Raw genomic sequence first — 18780 nt, 5'->3', positions numbered from 1 at the left:
AATAAAAATTGTGGCTTTTACACCTTACTGAAGAGTAGATATGTTATACTGGAATTTATACTGCGTTAAGAAAGGAGCAAACTCGAAACAATTTCAGTTACAACAAATTTCGAATGTAATTGGATAGCCTATAACTTTATCCGCAAAAGCATTTGATTTCTTCGTCACGACGAAATTTCGTTTTAGATCTCACCTAGTGTAAGAGTAATTTGTGTGTATAAGTATAACGCTTCCGTCTTCCCTGCTATAATTCGGCCAGTACTGCAATATAAATTATAACTATAGCCATCATCCCATCATCGTCACAACCACCACGGCCACTGGTGTAGTATCAGAGTAACGAACTGGATTCGCGACCCGAGGCTGCGCTTGAGAGTTCCAATTTCGCTTAGACCGATTACTTGCTTGGATTTTTGCCCGGTTTTTCCTAGTTGTAAGGCAAATACCAGGTAATCTCAAGGCGAATCCTCGGACTCATCTCACTAAATACCGATTCTATATCACCAGTTCCACTGACGCTAGAATACAGCGTAGTTGATACAACGTCGTTAAATATCCGATTAAAAATAAGTCATATTCAAAACGTAACAATGCTTTACCATTTAATATCAGTAGAGAGGTTGAGGTATAGCATCACTACAAGTCGTCAATGTGTATCCTGTGATGTGAGTCTAATATGATGAAATTTCTTATTTATACCTATTCAGCAGTAATGTCACTTGCAACGCGTATGGAATGTGGAACGAGTAATTTTATCATAGTATATCAGTTTCTTTACAGAATTATTTATAGAGGAAAAATTGAAATTATGCTCTTTTTGGGTAGAAATTCTGCAATGAATAAAATCTGTATAAACAATGAAATGCTAAAAAAATTACTTGTCTAGACTGTTACCAGTATTATGAATGTGAGGTAAGTGTAGTAGACAATAAGCTTACTATAAAAAAAATGTGAGTTGTAGTCATGAATCAAGTTGTCAACCCTCATTATTAGAGCTGAATTAATGCAGGTCTTAAGTTTTTGCTTCCCGTGGAGTTGAGGCAGCGAGTCATAGATATCTTTATTCAGGTGTTCTCATGTTGACGTGTAGGCCTACTATAGTGTAATGGTGAAGATGATTAGGTATGGTAATTGTGGTGATAATGAAAATGGTTATAGTAGTGATAATGATGGCTGTGATCATTAAAATTATGAGGATGAAGTCGGTAAAGATGTAGGTCTAAGTGATGATTATGATTAAGAGTCCCTTTGGACTGGATTGGAGAAAGATTCCTGTCCCTTTGGCAACCGACTCGTCCCGCGGGCCACAGTTACATCACCGCTCGCTACGAAATGTCAACACCTGCTAAATACCAACGAGCGGCGCATCCTTTGACCTCTTTGTGACGGCCTGAAGATGCTTTTGCATAACCGTGGCGTCAGCAGGCCGAAACGAGAGATGCAAAGTCTCCTATCCTTGTGCGAGGTTGATTCCTGGACCGACCATACAATCAGCAGAATCTGCTTCGCTCTCTCGCTCTCTTGCGGTAAATGAAACTGTCGAATTAGTGAATTTACTGGGTTATTGAAGATGCGTCATATAGGTACCAATTGTAATCTGTCCCCATTAATCGAATTGGACAGAACGGCGAACGGGTTAGGATCTGAAAGAAAGTGATCGTGAATATTGTAAGGTAATATCAGACATTTTGTACTAAGAAAAACCACGGTCGGTCACTGTTGCAAATACCGGACGTTCCAGTACCGGACGTAAGCGAGCATGACACCCCACAGTTAGCTGGTTAATCCTACTATTATAGTGAACAAACTACATCACTTGTTACACACATCGGTTTAAACCTGCGGTCTTCAACCTTTTGTAGACAAAGAGGAAATTAAAATCAGCCAGATGTTAGCGGACCGCAGAATTTTTATGGAAGATATTCTGAACGTTGAGAAATAGGTAACTTATATTTTTTACTTAAAAAGAGGTTTCTAGATAATTGAAGACAATACTTTTTTATTCACTAAATAATTCGTGTAGACTAATTATATTAATTATCAAGAATCATTAATAATGTTTATGATCATACATGAAGAGAATACTGAGTCTAGGGAAGACCTAGATATCAGTGGAAGAATCACTGTCTTCTTTCTTAGTTCACCGTCACAGGCTAAAAAGTTTAAATGGTAAAATTTATTGTGATCATGACGATGAAACCATTATTATTATTATTATTATTATTATTATTATTATTATTATTATTATTATATATGTTAACGTACCCGTATGTGTTTTCAAATTTTGAAGAGCCACAAAATAACTATGACGGTCTGCATGTGGCCCGCAAACCTCGTGTTGAAGACTGATTTGAACTGTTTTGTCATGTAGCTTGTTATGAATTAATATATAAGGAAGTCTGCAAAAATGGCAATAGTCTTTAAGAATTATTGTAGTATTTAGTTATGTTTGTTTGTTAGGCCATTTTCATGAATAGCGTATTGTTGTTCCTTTACTTATTTCCTTTGAATTTAGATTTTGTGTGGTGATATTAAAATTATAATGAGGGATTTTTATTGAACGTAGGCCTACGTGATTCTTATCATTATTGCACCACCATGCTTTCTTGAAGAAAAGTATTAGTGAATACTTAGGTAGATTGCTGTTATACATGACATATAAAAAGCGTTTTGAAACAAAAATTAACACGATGAATGAAGTCACAACGAAATGGCGAAGTATGTAGCTAATTAATATCAAATTTTAGAATTTCACGTGACGAGAAACTTATGTAAACAAATCACTTTCTATGGAAGCTCAATCATTATATCCCACCTCCCTCAAATCCATTTTAATATTATCTTCCCTTGTACCGATTGAAATTTCTGTAGCAGTAAATTCTAAAAATTATTAAAACACACACTAATTGCATTCAATAAGTTAATTTATATTTTTCTAGTATTGCAGAGGGCGCAGAATAGTTTGACGTCTGAACAAATATGCAGTGTTTCATTTAATGGTACCAGCAAACATTATTAACGTCGTTTCCAAATGTTCATAGTACAGTGGCTCAGAAAGCAACCTCATAAAAGTGCCATTTCAAAATTATATCCTTAAAGTGAAGTTGTATGTTTCATTCTATAAAGTGACAGCTATTTGACTGATGTTTTCTGAACGCGTATTAACCGGCAACATTATGTATTGCGTCACACATCAACCATTGACATCCACATTCCTCACGCTTCCTTTCTTATTAGCTTCATCTTCAATGATTTTGAATTTTGTTTTGTTTATACATTCATTGTTACTGACCGATTTATTTTTTCAGAAGTGCGGGCGTCCGTCTGTGAACAAATTTAATTACAATAATGAGTACAGAAGATATTATTGATGGTTAAGGTTAAAATGAAGACTGCTAATAGTTACGGGCGAGGAAAGGGCTACTGATTATGTGCAGATTGAAAACGCAGACCGCCTTGGGCAGAAAAAAGACAGGATCGATATGAGCCAATAAACATGTCGGATGATTATAAGCACGAATAAGACGACAGGTGTTCATGAAAACGGTGGACGATTAGGGCATTGTGAAGATGGTGAATCGTTACGGGCACATGATAGAGGATGATTATGAACAAGGACGATGGTGAATAAATTGTTATGGACACAGTGAAGGCTGTAGTTGATTGTGTGCACGATTATAAACACGAAGGAGGCGACATGTATGAAAACTGTTGACGATTATGGGCACGATAAAGGTGGTGGATCATTATGAACATGAACATTTGGATGATGGAGCATATGATGATAGTGATTATTAGACTTCGGATTTTAGGTAAAAACCTATTTTGATCCTTAAAAGATAAGTTCATAAAAACTTACAAGTACACGTTTCATATAAAACTATGCCTAAAATTGGTATTTTAATAGCACCTAAAAATGCCTACTTTGACGATTCTGACCTATTAGGTATGTTATATCTCTAATAGGTCAAAACACCCATTCTTAATTCGAAATTTGTATTTTAAATTCCGAAAGTCTTCTGGTTCTGTTGGAAATAAAGTACGGGATAAACTGGAGCAAGTTCTGCAGAAAAATGTAGGACTGAAGGACTTGCGTGCTGCTTCAGATATCCTAGCAGGGAAGAACACGGATTTACAATGTAACATTCCTGTCCATCTAGTGTCAAAATTGAATTGCGCTCCTGTTACTTCAGCGGATGTGGAGCGTTCATTTTCAGCATACAAATTTGTGTTGAGTGACAGACGACATTACTTTTTAGTTGAAAATTTAGAAAAAGTATTAGTACTTTATTGTGACGCTAATTATGAACAGTAACGGACACGGCTTGGTAAAAATTGATTATATTTGACTTGTTGATGTACTGAATTTATGTCTAAAACTTATTTTTCACGTTTAATTGTTTTGTTTATATATAACTAGTTAGATACTGTATTTGTTTTTCTTATACTTTCAGTAGTAGTGTTGGTAACGGTATATAAACATTTAAAATTATTAAATTCTAGAAGTGAATTCCTGATGATTTGGAACATGTTTTTAAAGAAAACATTATTTTTTGATAGAGTCTCTTTTCAATTCTTTACAGACTATTTCCTACACTTTTAAGCCTATTTTAGGCTCCTAAAATTACATTTTAACTACCTAAAAATCCGTACCCTAGTGATAATGGACACTACGACGATAGTGAGTGATCAGGATACGTTGAAGATTTTTAATGGTTGTAAACATTAAGATGACGAATGTTTATACGCGCAATAAGGACGACAGAGTTTTATTGAATACCATAAAACCAAGATGGTGGATGTTTGAACACAATGAAGACGGGCTATAGCCTATGCTAAGTATTGATAAAGCAAATTATGGGCACGATAAAGACGGCGAAATTATGGAAGCAATGAAGGTTGAAAAAGACGGATTACTGTATACGTATATCCATGTGAAAATGATATTTATCCACTAATGTATCGGACTGGAAATGAAAACTATGGCAGGAAACCTGCAGCATGTTTATGGTGTCATAAATCTCGCATTAATTACCGGTACCAAGGATTGAACTCAAGACCCCTCAGGCGAGAAACCTTGAACATAGTTGACGGTTGTACTATGTATGTCCTTTTATACAAGCGGATGTCTTTCTATGAACAGATATTCTCTTGTTAGCTATAACACATTTCTGTGAATATGCCACGCCTATATGCTGAAGGTGTGTTGCCGAACGGACTGGAGGAAAGATCACTCTCATTACATTTAATGAAGTACTTGATAAAACCTTCAAATTAACCGCGACCGCAGACATTTAAAAAAAATTGTTGTGACAATGTAAGCTGTTAACTGTCGTCGGTGCGATAGCATGGAGATCATTTTTGTACTTACCAAGGAACTCGCGTTTGAGACTGGTTTAATTGGAGACAAGCCGTAGAACCGAGATGACTGTATGGTCTATCTCTAGATATATCCCTAATTAGAACCTATCTAAGCTCAAATTTGTAGACTTGCAATAATATCTGCCAAGGACACCTTCCAATAATTGCAAGTCCGGTTTCTTAAGCTTGCAGACTTTACCCGGGAGAAGTTGAATCCCTATTTCAAGACTAGTTCCAGAGTTTATGTGCAAAACCTGTTAAATAGTTTCTTTCTTTCTTTTTTGTTATGGATGTTCAATGTGAATTTTGTGTCGGCCGTGATGGCTAAACGCAATGATTAGGGAGCAGCTCTAACACTACAAGGAAGACACGGTCTTAAATTCGAATCCCATTACGGGCAGTGATATTTTGTACCGCGTTGTCCGACACCATATTGGACCCTGCTCGTAGGTGATCTAATGTACTGAACTCTAGTATAGGTTGAAAGTTACAGGCTGGGAGTAACGTCCCCACTATTGGTGAAAGTCCTAGAGTACATCAGTACATCCAATTTACCTTATTTCATTTGAACAAATCAAATTGAAGTTCCATTTAGTGTCTTTCATTGCTAGGTTCATATGAATAAGTGGGAACCAAAGAAGAAATACTCCACATATAGGCTACTTTATCCACAACAAACCACACAGTATCTGATAGGAGTTGAACTCAAGTTTTCTGCAAGTAATAGGCCTTACTTGCAAATGGCTTTTAAGGAACCCGGAGGTTCATTGCCTCCCTCACATAAGAACTCCATCGGTCCCTATCCTCAACAAGATTAATCCACTCTCTATCATATCCCACTTCCCTCAAATCCATTTTATATTATCCTCCCATCTACGTCTCGGCCTCCCCAAAGCTCTTATTTCCTCCGGCCTCCCAACTAACACTCTATATGCGTTTCTGGATTCACCCATACGTGCTACATCCCTACCCATTTCAAACGTCTGGATTTAATGTTACTGACCATGTCAGGTGAAAAATAAAATGCATGCAGTTCTGCGCGATGCAACTTTCTCGATTCTTCTGTAACTTCATCCCTCTTAGCCCCAGATATTTTCCTAAGCACCTTATTGTCAAACACCCTTAACCTCTGTTCCTCTCTCAAAGTGAGAGTCCAAGTTTCAGAACCATACAGAAGAACCGGCAATATAATTGTTTTATAAATTCTAACTTTCAGCTTTTCTAAGAGCAGACTGGATGATAAAAGCTTTTTAACCGATGCAAATAATGGGCCACCTTGCACAAAAATATAAGGCATTCCTTCTCGCTAAATATCATGGGTAATAATAGCGAGATCAATATGGATAACAATTGAACACAATTACTTTTTTTTTCCAAACTTTTTAAATTATGCTTTGCTAAATATTCTTGTTCCTGTATGATTGCATCCTCATTTACTAGTATTGTAGCTATAAGTTACCAATTAATAGTGACCCTATAGACCTATGAGTAGCTCCTTTCTTGTGAGGATAGCTGATGTAGGTAGCACGTTGGGAGGATTGTTTTGAAGTTCTTTCGCTTCGTTGAACTATTTTTGAGACAGCTGAATAACCCTTGTAAATGAAAGTCATTATCAAAAGGAGATAAAATTATGTAATCGTATCCTTTGTTAGACACGGTTCGATTTTGTTTCTAATTAAATGTTGATAAGTTAGTATCGTTAAATAATAATGTAACAATCCTATCTCTTGTAACTTTCTGGCATCTTCCGATTCTCAACATCCAGTCCAGTCTGTACTTTCATTGTTATTCCAAATTGTTTTGTTTCTCATTAATCGTATGTATATATTTTTATTTCCCCATCATTCTTTTTAGGCACTTATTTCAAAATCATCTATGTTAGCTTTACCTCTTACGGGATCATATCTCAAATGCAAAAGTTGAACATATAATAGTGTAATGTAATAACGTAATAAACCTTGAGAAAGAAATTATTAAAAAATAAACAATAACAAACATACTTTTCTATAACATAAAACCTATACATGGTTCTATAGATTTTTGTATCGATATTCACAAAATTATACGGCGAAATATAGTCTATTGCAGCTGTCATCAGCATAGTGCACCCTCGGACTAGCGTTACTTACCTGCGGATAAGACATTGTTCTAGCGTGCATCCGTGACTGCTGCCGGGTATGCTTTCTGCCTCCCACTTCTGCACGACGGTGCATATTACGATAACTTCTTACCCTTTACCCATTTCATGGAGTGCTGACGACAACTGATCTTTTGTTTTCATTTGTTTGTTTGTTTGTTTTTTTTTTTTTTTTTTCCAAATTTTATGGAGCTTCGCCCTGATCTTAGCCATCAGTTCTTGGATGGGGAAGACTTCTACTTCACGCAACTTCTGAAGGGTTCTTTTACGTATTTGTTCCTCATTTTGAGCTTCTCAACCCTTGCTGTAAATTTCGCTACTAAGTATGCTCCAAAATATTTGTATGATACGAGTTTGGGAACATTAGTAGGAATACCCTGTCTAAGTACAAACTGGATGTTACATTGTGTTAGTCAGTCACGAGTGATTCGCACATAAGGGCAAGAAGCCAGATCAGGCCAGAAGGTCATTCCATCATTTTGATTTTTGTTGCTGAAAAGTGCTAACTTTTAGTAAGCATCTTCGGATGCATATTGGCATCGACAGCTCCTTCTCTGGCGCGACCAATAGAAGGATGAAACACGTCATCTGAACAAATGCCACACCACACCATTAGTTTTGTAACGGACGTCATTCGGAGTATTTCCTACATCAACAGTGTAGACCTTTAAATTCGCCATTCGAGAAAGTAAATTTTTTTTTTCTCATCATCCTTTATGATTATTCTATCGTTAATGAAATGATGGCGTCGACAGTATCCAGGAATTCGAGCAAACTGAGCTTGAGCATATGTGTGCTTTACACATTTTCATTTTTCCTAAATTTCAGATTATTTTACGTTAATTTCCGATGTAGGCTATGGCCAAACTGAAACACAAAATCTTCGACCTAATTTTTTGTGTTGAAGTTCCAAAACCTTATAAGTCCTTAGTTTTGCGTACTTTTGCGCTTTCCTTATTATTATTATTATTATTATTATTATTATTATTATTATTATTATTATTATTATTATTATTATTATTATCATCATTATTATTATTATTATTATCATTATTATTATTATTATTATTAAAATAGACTACTACTTAAATTTATCTGCAATTGCTGTCGGACGACCACTTTTTGTTAGGTTCAAACTTAGTATTCGTTCATATTCAAAAATATCTCTGTAAATATTGTTGCTTTAGATAATATGCCTGTGTACTGTTTCGTTCTTTGGTCACCATCCAACTAGAATATAAGTAGGTAGTTAAGTCTTTGCGCTTTCAATTTATAAGTCGTTCTTGATAGCGCAGTCAAACAACAACGTTTTCTTGATTATTTGGTTGTCGTGGGGACTAGAAAGGCATTGCCATCTCTAATACTTCTTAACGTACTTGAAAAAAATATAAGCTTAAATGTGATTTTGCCTTAAGACTTTTGTTGTATTAGGTATGCCAATTGTCATCTTTTTAATGAGTAATTACTTGTTCAATATAATCCACTAGAGCAAATTGTAGTATTCCCGGCTATAAATTCAGTGAATAGGGATTTGATTCCCGGTATCATAATTGCAATCACTTCCTGTTTGGCTTGACCTTTAATATTGACAAATGTCGCCGTTGAGCCCGCCTTTCACGATTCCCTTAGGTAGAAACGTGTAAGTTGGAATCATTGGCTCTCAATTATCGCGCACTCTGCGCTGCGCTCGAACAGCTGTCTGCGCCAGTCATAAGTGACGTAACACTGATGGGAAGTAATAAAATTGCTGCACTTTTTTAAGCAGTCATTTTTTTCCGTATGTTATCAAAATGGCCTTCATGACAGTTGAAAGTCTGTCGCATTTTGCATAGTATCAAATTGCAAATTTGTATACGCTGTGTTCTTAGTTCTCTTGGAATGGAATTCCGAAGGACAAGACGGAAGGGGTGGAGGTCTGTGGGACACAGTACATCTGTAAGGTCACTCAGTGATTGGTCGATACGTAACGGAAGCTGTCGGCAACAATACAAGTGGAGGTCACGGCGCCCTTCAGGGCAAGGGCACGTACGAGTAAGAGTTCCACGCTTTGTTAACCTCGATGCTACATGCAGGAATGATAAACTTAAGCTTAATACTCATTACGGGGAAGACTTAGGCCTATCCATTATTACAAGAAATAGGCTATAATGTTGCCTGGTTTACAGGAATCAAATTTAATGCGCTTGGATACCCTGATATAATTTTAGAAGCTAACCAAGATTATGGTTTTGACTGTCTAAAGGCTAAATTGAAATTCCGTAAGATGAACTTGCGTACATGCGTCGTGCGTGTCTTTGTGTGTTGTGTGTGCACGCGCTCGCGCGTAGTTTTTTAGACTATAAGGAAAAAACGGAATTATTTTACGACATATTTGAAAGATAGAAGGGGTTTTATTATAATCAGGGCCAGGTATTTATGAAGATCGCGAAAATCACGACATAACAGCTAAATAGATTTTTACTGATCTTTATGAATTAAGTGATTCTTATTAATAATATGCGGATAAAACAATTGCGACAAATCGCGAAATAAGGTTCTAATAGCGAAATATGAATAAATTCGCAAATTATTACTATTGCGTCGTTTTATAGCGAATTTCATATTCCTTTTTTCTTCGGATTTTTTTTTTTTTTCATTTGAATTTGTTACGAATATAGTCCTATCCAAGTAGGTCACATTACATTGTATTCCAGGTGTTGTGATTACATTAGTGAACTCAAAAGACGGAGAATTCAGCATTTTACTAATAATTTGAAAGTGTTTATTTGGGGGCTGCAAGTTTTTTTTCGTTTTTAATGAATATATGTTAAATACAGTCTCAATCCAACAAATATTGTCTATTGATCATACCGCACCTTTACCAGAATCCAACGAACCTTTAATGTTAATTATTTGGAAAGTAATATTCATACTGAGGAACGACCACTCATATAAATTGAGGGAAAGAAGACAGAGGACGGACACTGGAAAGTTTTCTTTTCTCAACCGTACTATCAGGGACTGGAATGCTTTACCTGCAGACTTACTAAAGGCTTTACCAATAACCAAAAATGTATTTAAAAATAGGCTTAATGACTTTACTAATAGACGGTAGTAACTATTTAAAGGGTGTAATTGATATCTTGTTATTTGAAGTGTTCTGTCAGTGAGGAAGTGTGTTGTGTCAGTGAAGTATGTAGTGTCAGTGAAGTCTATTGTGTAAGTGAAGTGTGTTGGTGTCAGTGAAGTGGCTGTGCAAAGTATTTGAACAGTGAAATGGTTAGAAGTGTTAGTGAAATCAGGTAGAATCAGTGCAGTGAGTGAGATGACAGCGAAATAAGTGTAGTGCCGAAAGGTACTTGTGTAGGTATGAACCTGTCACACTCGTGGGTCTTAGTTCGAACTTAGGGTTAAGATACAAATTAGATTTACTTTAAATGTTATTTTAAGTGACCATGCTTCATTTAATTTAGAATGCTCCTTGTTATTATTATTATTATTATTATTATTATTATTATTATTATTATTATTATTTTAATATTATTATTATTATTATTATTATTTTAATATTATTATTATTATTATTATTATTGTTTTTATTAGTTGTGCTTATTGTTAATTGCCATTATTGAGTGTAATTAGTTACCACTGCCACCGGGTATATACCCATTTGCAGTGTAAATAAATACATACAATACTCCAATGCCAATATAATTGTATTTTCCAAAATTTCCATTAATCTCCGCCAAGAGTACAAATCAATCTCCAACAATCTCCGCCGACACCAATAGTAAAAAACACAAATAATAAAATTAATCTCCATAAATACCTGCCCTTGTCCATAACGCAGGCGAATAATTACAGAACATAACATTCTCTGATCCCTTTTAATATTGATGATTTTAACTTAATATTAAAAATACAATCTTTGGAAATAACATAGGAAAATAATTAGGCACAGTCTCTGATTCGTCTTAATATATAGATTTTGACTTAGTTTTCAAACACAATTTTTGGAAATAACATAGCAGAATATATTTTTTAGGCCCTCAGTCCGCTTTCACCTACCGACGGCCGGTCTTCCAGGTAGCTACGTAAATATTAATACACCATTGAAAAATCCAAAATATTGATGACAAAATTATTATGACCATACAGTTGAAAACTGAAAATAATGAAGGATTGAAGCAAAGTTGCTCATTCTCCTACATTTCTAAACTGTTTTATTAACATAGCCATTGGAAATATATGTGTATGAAAAATCGTGATCAGTATTTTACTCATATATTCTCCGTACTCTTCGTGTGGGCTACTTGATGTGACAAAACAGTAAACACAGTAAAGAGGAGTGATGATTCTTATGACCTCTTTACGAATACATGTACTGTGATTCCAGTGTGTTTGCCAGCGTCATGAGATAAACATTTTATTTGCTTCAGACAATACTAAGGCGTAGACACTGTATTAACTATAAAGACATGCACATAAAAGTGCAAATTGCCCTCTCTGGGAGAGTCATCATATGCATGAGAAAGATTTGCACCTTAGCAAAGTGATATTCATTATCTAACACTACTCACTTTGCCCCTTGAGACGAGTGGACCATAAAACGAGAGGTCGAACAGTGTTCTTTTCTTGTTTGTATATGCACAAGTACCACCTACATTAAGTTAATTCGGCTGCATGTTATAACACAGGCTGTGCAGCGAAGAAAAATTGTACAGACGATTGATTTTTTAGAATATACCCTACTGGAGATAGGAAAATACTTGTGGCGAAGAGGGATGAAGTTACAGGAGAATGGAGAAAGTTACACAACGCAGAACTGCACGCATTGTATTCTTCACCTGACATAATTAGGATCATTAAATCCAGACGTTTGAAATGGGCAGCACGTATGGGCGAATCCAGAAATGCATATAGAGTGTTAGTTGGGAGATCTGAGAGAGAAAAAGACCTTTGGGGAGGCCGAGACGTAGATGGAAAGATAATATTAAAATGGATTTGAGGGAGGTGGGATATGATGGTAAAGACTGGATTAATCTTACTCAGGATAGGGACCAATGGCGGGCTTATGTGAGGGCGGCAATAAACCTCCGGGTTCCTTAAAAGTCAGGAAGTAAGTAAGTATATCCTACTGGAGGCTACATGTCGACATGTAAAATATTTCAGTAATTATTTATAATCTTTATACAGGGTGATTCACGAGGATTTACCGTCATTTACGGAGCTTATTTCTAAAGACATTTTGAGCAAAAACTGTCATATAAACATAGTTCCTATTCTCAATATTTTCAGAGTTATACTAATTTAAAGTTGTTTCTCAATTCGTTTTTTTCTTTAGTTTGAAGGTAAAAGAATAATACAAACAGAATGAACCACTAAGAAGTATTATTTCCTTAATTGGCAAGAATTATAAAGCTAAAAATGTGCTATGAACTCCTTAGTTGCTTCGTACAGACATTTTTTTCCTATTTTAAACTAGAAAATTACATTATTCTTACGTACTTATCACAACAAATATTACAAATCACACCACTTCCACCGACTTAATTATTTGCAGTTCAATTTTGCATCCTAATTTACAGTCTTGAAGAGTTTACAACACATTTTTTAAAATGTCGCCGTCCGCTTGAGTACACTTGGCATCACGCTTGTGAACGGCACTCGTCGCGCTACGTAACTGCATACGGCTATCTTTGATCTCCGTAGCGCTCGCGCTGGCTGCTGACTGCACGCTGACCAAGATCACGCGTTCACAGCAATGCGTTCAAATAACGAAACGTAACTCTGTAAATATTGAGAATAGAACCCATGTTTATATGACATTTTTTGCTCAGAATGTCTCGGAAATAAGCTCCGTAAAGGACGGTAAATCCTCGTGAATCACCCTATATAAGCTTTAAGTAATACATATTTCTAAAATATATATATATATATATATATATATATATATATATATATATATATATATCTTTATAGTAAAATTCAATTTAAGTTAAACGAGGATAGTCTTATTACCTTTCAGACTGAAAATTCAAGAAAATTTGGTATATACTCGAATAAAAAGTAATCATTATACAGTAGGCATAATTATTATTGCTTGAAACATTAATGCTCTTTGTTATTATAAACGTGGCTGGGATTATAAGTATGTCTGAGATTTAAAATAAAATTGAAGTACATTTTATTTTCTGTCTTTATACTCTCCGCATATAAATTTAACAAGACGGAGCTTTCTAGCGAATTACTAAACAAATTGCTTCCTCATTCTATAAGACCAAATCTCGAGACAACAATGCAGTAGTCGAAACGATTCACACATCAATATGAAGCGAATGAATTGTTTACTGTGGTGAATAATAATAATAATAATAATAATAATAATAATAATAATAATAATAATAATAATAATAATAATAGGCTATGTTACAGGTAATTAAATTTATTTGAAAATGAATACCACAGTTAAATACTTTATAAATAGACTATGTTAAATTACCGATTTTTGTCTTTATACTCCCCGCATTTATTTTAATAATCGCCTCCATTTGTTTACGAATAATAATGATTTCATTACTTTGTTTTAAACATATCATAATTCCAGTCATCCAAGGCCTAATGTAAATTAATAAGGTTGCCGTATAAACACGAAATGTTGCCAGATTTCTCGAATGTCGAGCGCATAAACTTTTCCAGTTACAATGCAGAAATATCTGGCATTTAGCTCGTGTCTATTTTATCGGGTTTAAAAAAGGAAAATATTCAATAGTAACGCAATGGAAAGATTTTCAGGCTGTGTGAAAGCTTCAAATCATTCTTAAAGCATTAATGTTTGTCCTGTACTTGCTTTGGTGGAGACCTACCGTCATATTGTTCCCACCCTTATATAATGATTCGCATCATGTGCCTATACAAAATATTTCAGATCCGGTGGATGCCTTTAAACGGACGCAAGGAACTCCGATATTGGGCTGCAGCCTTGTAGAAGAAAACGAATATGAAGGTGATGTGCTGAACTCGCTATGCAGGAAGCCTAAGACGTTGGATTAATGTTAATTAGGTGGGTCACATACATACATACATACATACATACATACATACGTACATACATACATACATACATACATACGTACATACATACATACATAAACTACTTTAATCATTCCTGCGTTGTGACTAAAGCGGTCGCGTTTCTGATTAGAACACCAGCGTGCCCGGTTTCGATTCCTAATCAGGAAGTAGAAATTTATATTTGCCATAGGAACAGAGAGTAGTTATAAATCTTACAAGATTTTCTTGAATTTATTAAGCAGCTCGAAGATAATAATAATAATAATAATAATAATTATTATTATTATTATTACTATCATCATCATCACCATCATAAGTCTACATAATCAACAGATCACCATAAAAATAAATCCAAAATAAAATCGAAAAAATAAATAAATAAAAGTAAAAATTCTTCTTTCATTTTAACTCGACGAGAATATATAGGCCCATTATTTTTTCGAGTATTATAGAAGGTCCAAGCAAATTATATCTAGCTTCTTCAGGAGAAGATTAGGAGAAAAACACATGACGAGTAGAGAATTATATCTACTACTGTTACTACTATTACTACTACTGTTGCTACTGCTTATTGTAAGTCGACCAGCACGACGAAGGATTGAGGCCTTTACAGACCAATGATGTCTAATACTGAATGGGATGAAGGTTATTATTATTATTATTATTATTATTATTATTATTACTGTATTTTTTTTTCTGAAAATTTGACGAGTATTATTTCTTGAATGGTAGCTACGATCCTACCAAGTTGTATCCGCTTCCCCATAGATATACGGGGATAACCACGTAAGAAATAGGATGTCCCTTTAATGTATTATTATATCCCCAATTGTTTTCAGCGGTCACATTGCGCCTTGTTGACCACTTGAATACCGCTATTTCTGATTCCAATTGTTGGTTCATAATGCTCACAAAAGAGAAGACGGGGCAAAAGTTCTTGAAAGATGGTGCTGATATAGTTATTCTCTTAGACTGTAGAAACCTAGGATGCAAGAAGTCCCCTAATTCCGAGTTGATGTTTTTGAACCAGCATGAACTTTGGCTTGAGTATTCAATCTGTGAAGACCCGCGTGACGTAACGCAAGAGACTTGTACCGCTACGGCATACCGACGTATACCGGTCCATTTCAAGCAAAACTCAACGCAGGAAGGCAATAAGAAACTTTTGCTATCGTTAGCAACCAAAATAAGCAAATCTTGAGGTGAAATACCAACTATAAGCAAAAGAGGTGAAATACCAACTATAAGCAAAAGATCTAATGACTGGAAATCCCTGGAATTCGTTCCCACATCCAGTGTGTGAATCCTCCGGAGGAATGCCTATGCAACGTTTACAGGTCAACGTCTTCTTAGTTCCGAGCACCGTTACGCGAGTGACAAGTGAATCGAGTTTGTACTTCGGAGACCCGGGTTCAAATCTACAAGACAGGTGAAATTTATAGTATACGGAATAAGATCATTGGAATAGCCTTTCTAGGGCAGCCGTAGTTCAGTTAGAGGACATTTATATACATAGGATCACCGTTTCAATATGAAGACATTATAACGTGAAATTTAATACACAAAACGGCCGAAAGTCAACATTTTTTATGCATTCTTAAGCTACGGGAAAGTTACCAAGCACAGTTGGCTGGTATGTGTGTAGCTCTAGGGTTCGGCTTCTCTCTTCAGTATGATAGTATGAATAATAATAATAATAATAATAATAATAATAATAATAATAATCGGTGCAATAACCCATGAAGAGCCAAGCCGATCAACCGATTGCTGACCTGACGTCTACGTGCCTCAACAAAGGTGCACAATTACCCAACCAGTACCTGGTTATCGTGTGGTTAGACGTTGATATTTCCTCCACGCGGAACCGGAGCTTCCCAAATTCATCACAATGCTGGATGGGCACCATGTACCGGTCCCATATACTAGCCGGAAATTCATGGGAAAATTTCTTCTCCCACGAGGACTCGAATCAACACTCATTCCATAATGCAAGTTTAGACATGACGTCTTAGACCACAACGCTACAGTGTGGTATACTAATAATAATAATAATAATAATAATAATAATAATAATAATAATAATAATTATTATTATTATTATTATTATTATTATTCATTCATTCATAGTGCTCTGCCCAAGGGCAGGTCTTACACTGTAAACCGAGAATTCTCCAGTCATTCCTATTTTCTGCCTTCTTCTTTGTCTCCTCGTATGTACTGTCCGTTACTCAGAAGAAGACGAGGGGCAAGAATGTGACCTTCTTGACTATCGCTGTTGATTATTATAAACATCGCTCAGATAAGCATCCCAGTATCCAGGTTATTACTCGTGCAGGAAACATGAGTAACAATGCGTATGGAAATTAAAGCTAAGTTGAACAGAAGGAGACCTAATGTTTCCGCTTACTACATTACAAATATTGACGTGTTGTACGTTATCTGTTCACATCCTTTCCTCTTCAGTCCGCTCTCGTCTTCTCCTGAGTCACCGACAGTACCATATATCTTAATGTCGTCTAACATCTGATATCTTCTTCTGCCCCAAACTCTTCTCCCGTTCACCATTCCTTCCGGTCCATCCTTCAGTAGGCAGTTTCTTCTCAACCAGTGATCCAGTCAATTCCTTTTCTACTTCCTGATCAGTTTCAGCATCATTCTTTCTTCATCCACTCTTTCCCACACACCATCGTTTCTTACTCTGTCCATTTCACATGCTCCATCCTTCTCCATATCCACATTTCAAATGCTTCTCTTCATTTCGTCGTAATGTCCATGTTTCTGCCCCATACAATGCTACACTCCACACTAAGCACTTCACTAGTCTCTTCCTTAGTTCTTTCTTCAAAGATCCGCAGAAGATAATCCTTTTTCTATTAAAAGCTTCCTTTGCCATTGCTATTCTCTTTTGACTAGGGGCGCAAAGGCTAATTGGGATTTCCCGGACTTTGATTGGGAACTGATATTTAACCCTTGCGGTGAATTTCGGTGAAGTCCGGAGGGCCTAATTAGTCAAATCCACTCTCCTCACCTCCACGCTGGGGTCCTTTTAAGATGCGAAAGAGAGAGTGGTGTGCGGAAAGCAACGGGAAACTATCGCATTTATCTTTCCCAAGAAAAGCTGCAAACATGGCATGATGAGTCCTTCCAATAATGATGATAATAATATCATATGCGGAAAAGAGAAAAAAAGGCTATGTAAAGTTTTACGAATGTCACGCAAAACAATAGGAACGCAACTGCGTGTCAGTGCCTTCTCAGTTAGTTTCCTCTCACAGCAAGAGGAACTGCAGATAGCAGTAGGAAGTGATAGGAATCGGGGCTGCGTTAGAGACGTTGACGAAGAAAGAGACTTAGGATAGAAGAGAGGAAATAGCTAGTTTAGAAACCGGAGAGAATGAAGCAAATAGAAAGGTAAAACTAAATATTGCACAGATGAAGAGAATAAAAAAAAAATTTTAACTGCATTTTTGAAACCACACGAGCTTCCCAACGCAGAATATACTGCAGTATGTTGTTGGTACCATTCCTCATCTCGCCAAATATCATCTCACTATCACCAATCTCATCGATGTTAATAGCCTCGTAGTTGATACAGCGTCGTTAAATAACCGAGTAAAAACAAGTAATCTTAAAAATTTCATGTTACAATGGCGAGTGTTTAAGGCCTTACATAAGTAAAGACACAGTAGTAACTAAAGTACCGACTTTCCATCCTGAAAAGCGGAGTTCATAATCGATGACTATGAAGATTACAAGTGACGAAGATAGGAATGCATTTTTTTCATACTATCTTGATTACGTTTTTCCTCCACGCTCGAATAATTCCTAGCCATATCGTCAGAGCAGAAAGCAACGGAACATACTGGAAATCCCCGGATCTGACGTCAATGTCTGAGTTATCGTTCAAAACAAAGTATAAACAAAAACTACTGAAATGTAAACGTGATTATTGCGGTTCCGGACTGCATGGTTATCATAAAGCAACACCTTTGCTATATTTAGAAACGACACAGAACGCTGTCAATTTCTATGGAAGAAATGCAAGTTTCCACTTTCATTGCAAGACTTCTAGCTTTCTGCCACAAACGCTGTAGTTGTTGTTTAGTCAACTGTCCGAAGACAGGTCTGAACCTCATGAGTACCACCAATAAGGTATTACTCATGAGATAACTAAGCCAGGAGATAATGGGATAGGGTGACCAGTTCCTTTCCCCCTCCATAGCATAAAT

The 18780-nt window shown here is 36.0% G+C and overlaps 1 protein-coding gene across 2 annotated transcripts in view; it reads right to left on the bottom strand.

Annotated features, from left to right (window-relative positions):
- The window catches only part of LOC138706057 (transcriptional regulator ovo-like), a 97646-nt gene that overhangs the window by 26849 nt on the left and 52017 nt on the right, over positions 1-18780 (bottom strand). The window lies entirely within an intron of this gene.

This window comes from Periplaneta americana, chromosome 9 (genome assembly GCF_040183065.1).
Source record: "Periplaneta americana isolate PAMFEO1 chromosome 9, P.americana_PAMFEO1_priV1, whole genome shotgun sequence".
Lineage (NCBI taxonomy): Eukaryota > Metazoa > Arthropoda > Insecta > Blattodea > Blattidae > Periplaneta > Periplaneta americana.
Note: the sequence above shows the minus strand (reverse complement) of the source record. Positions and strands in the feature narration are given on the sequence as shown.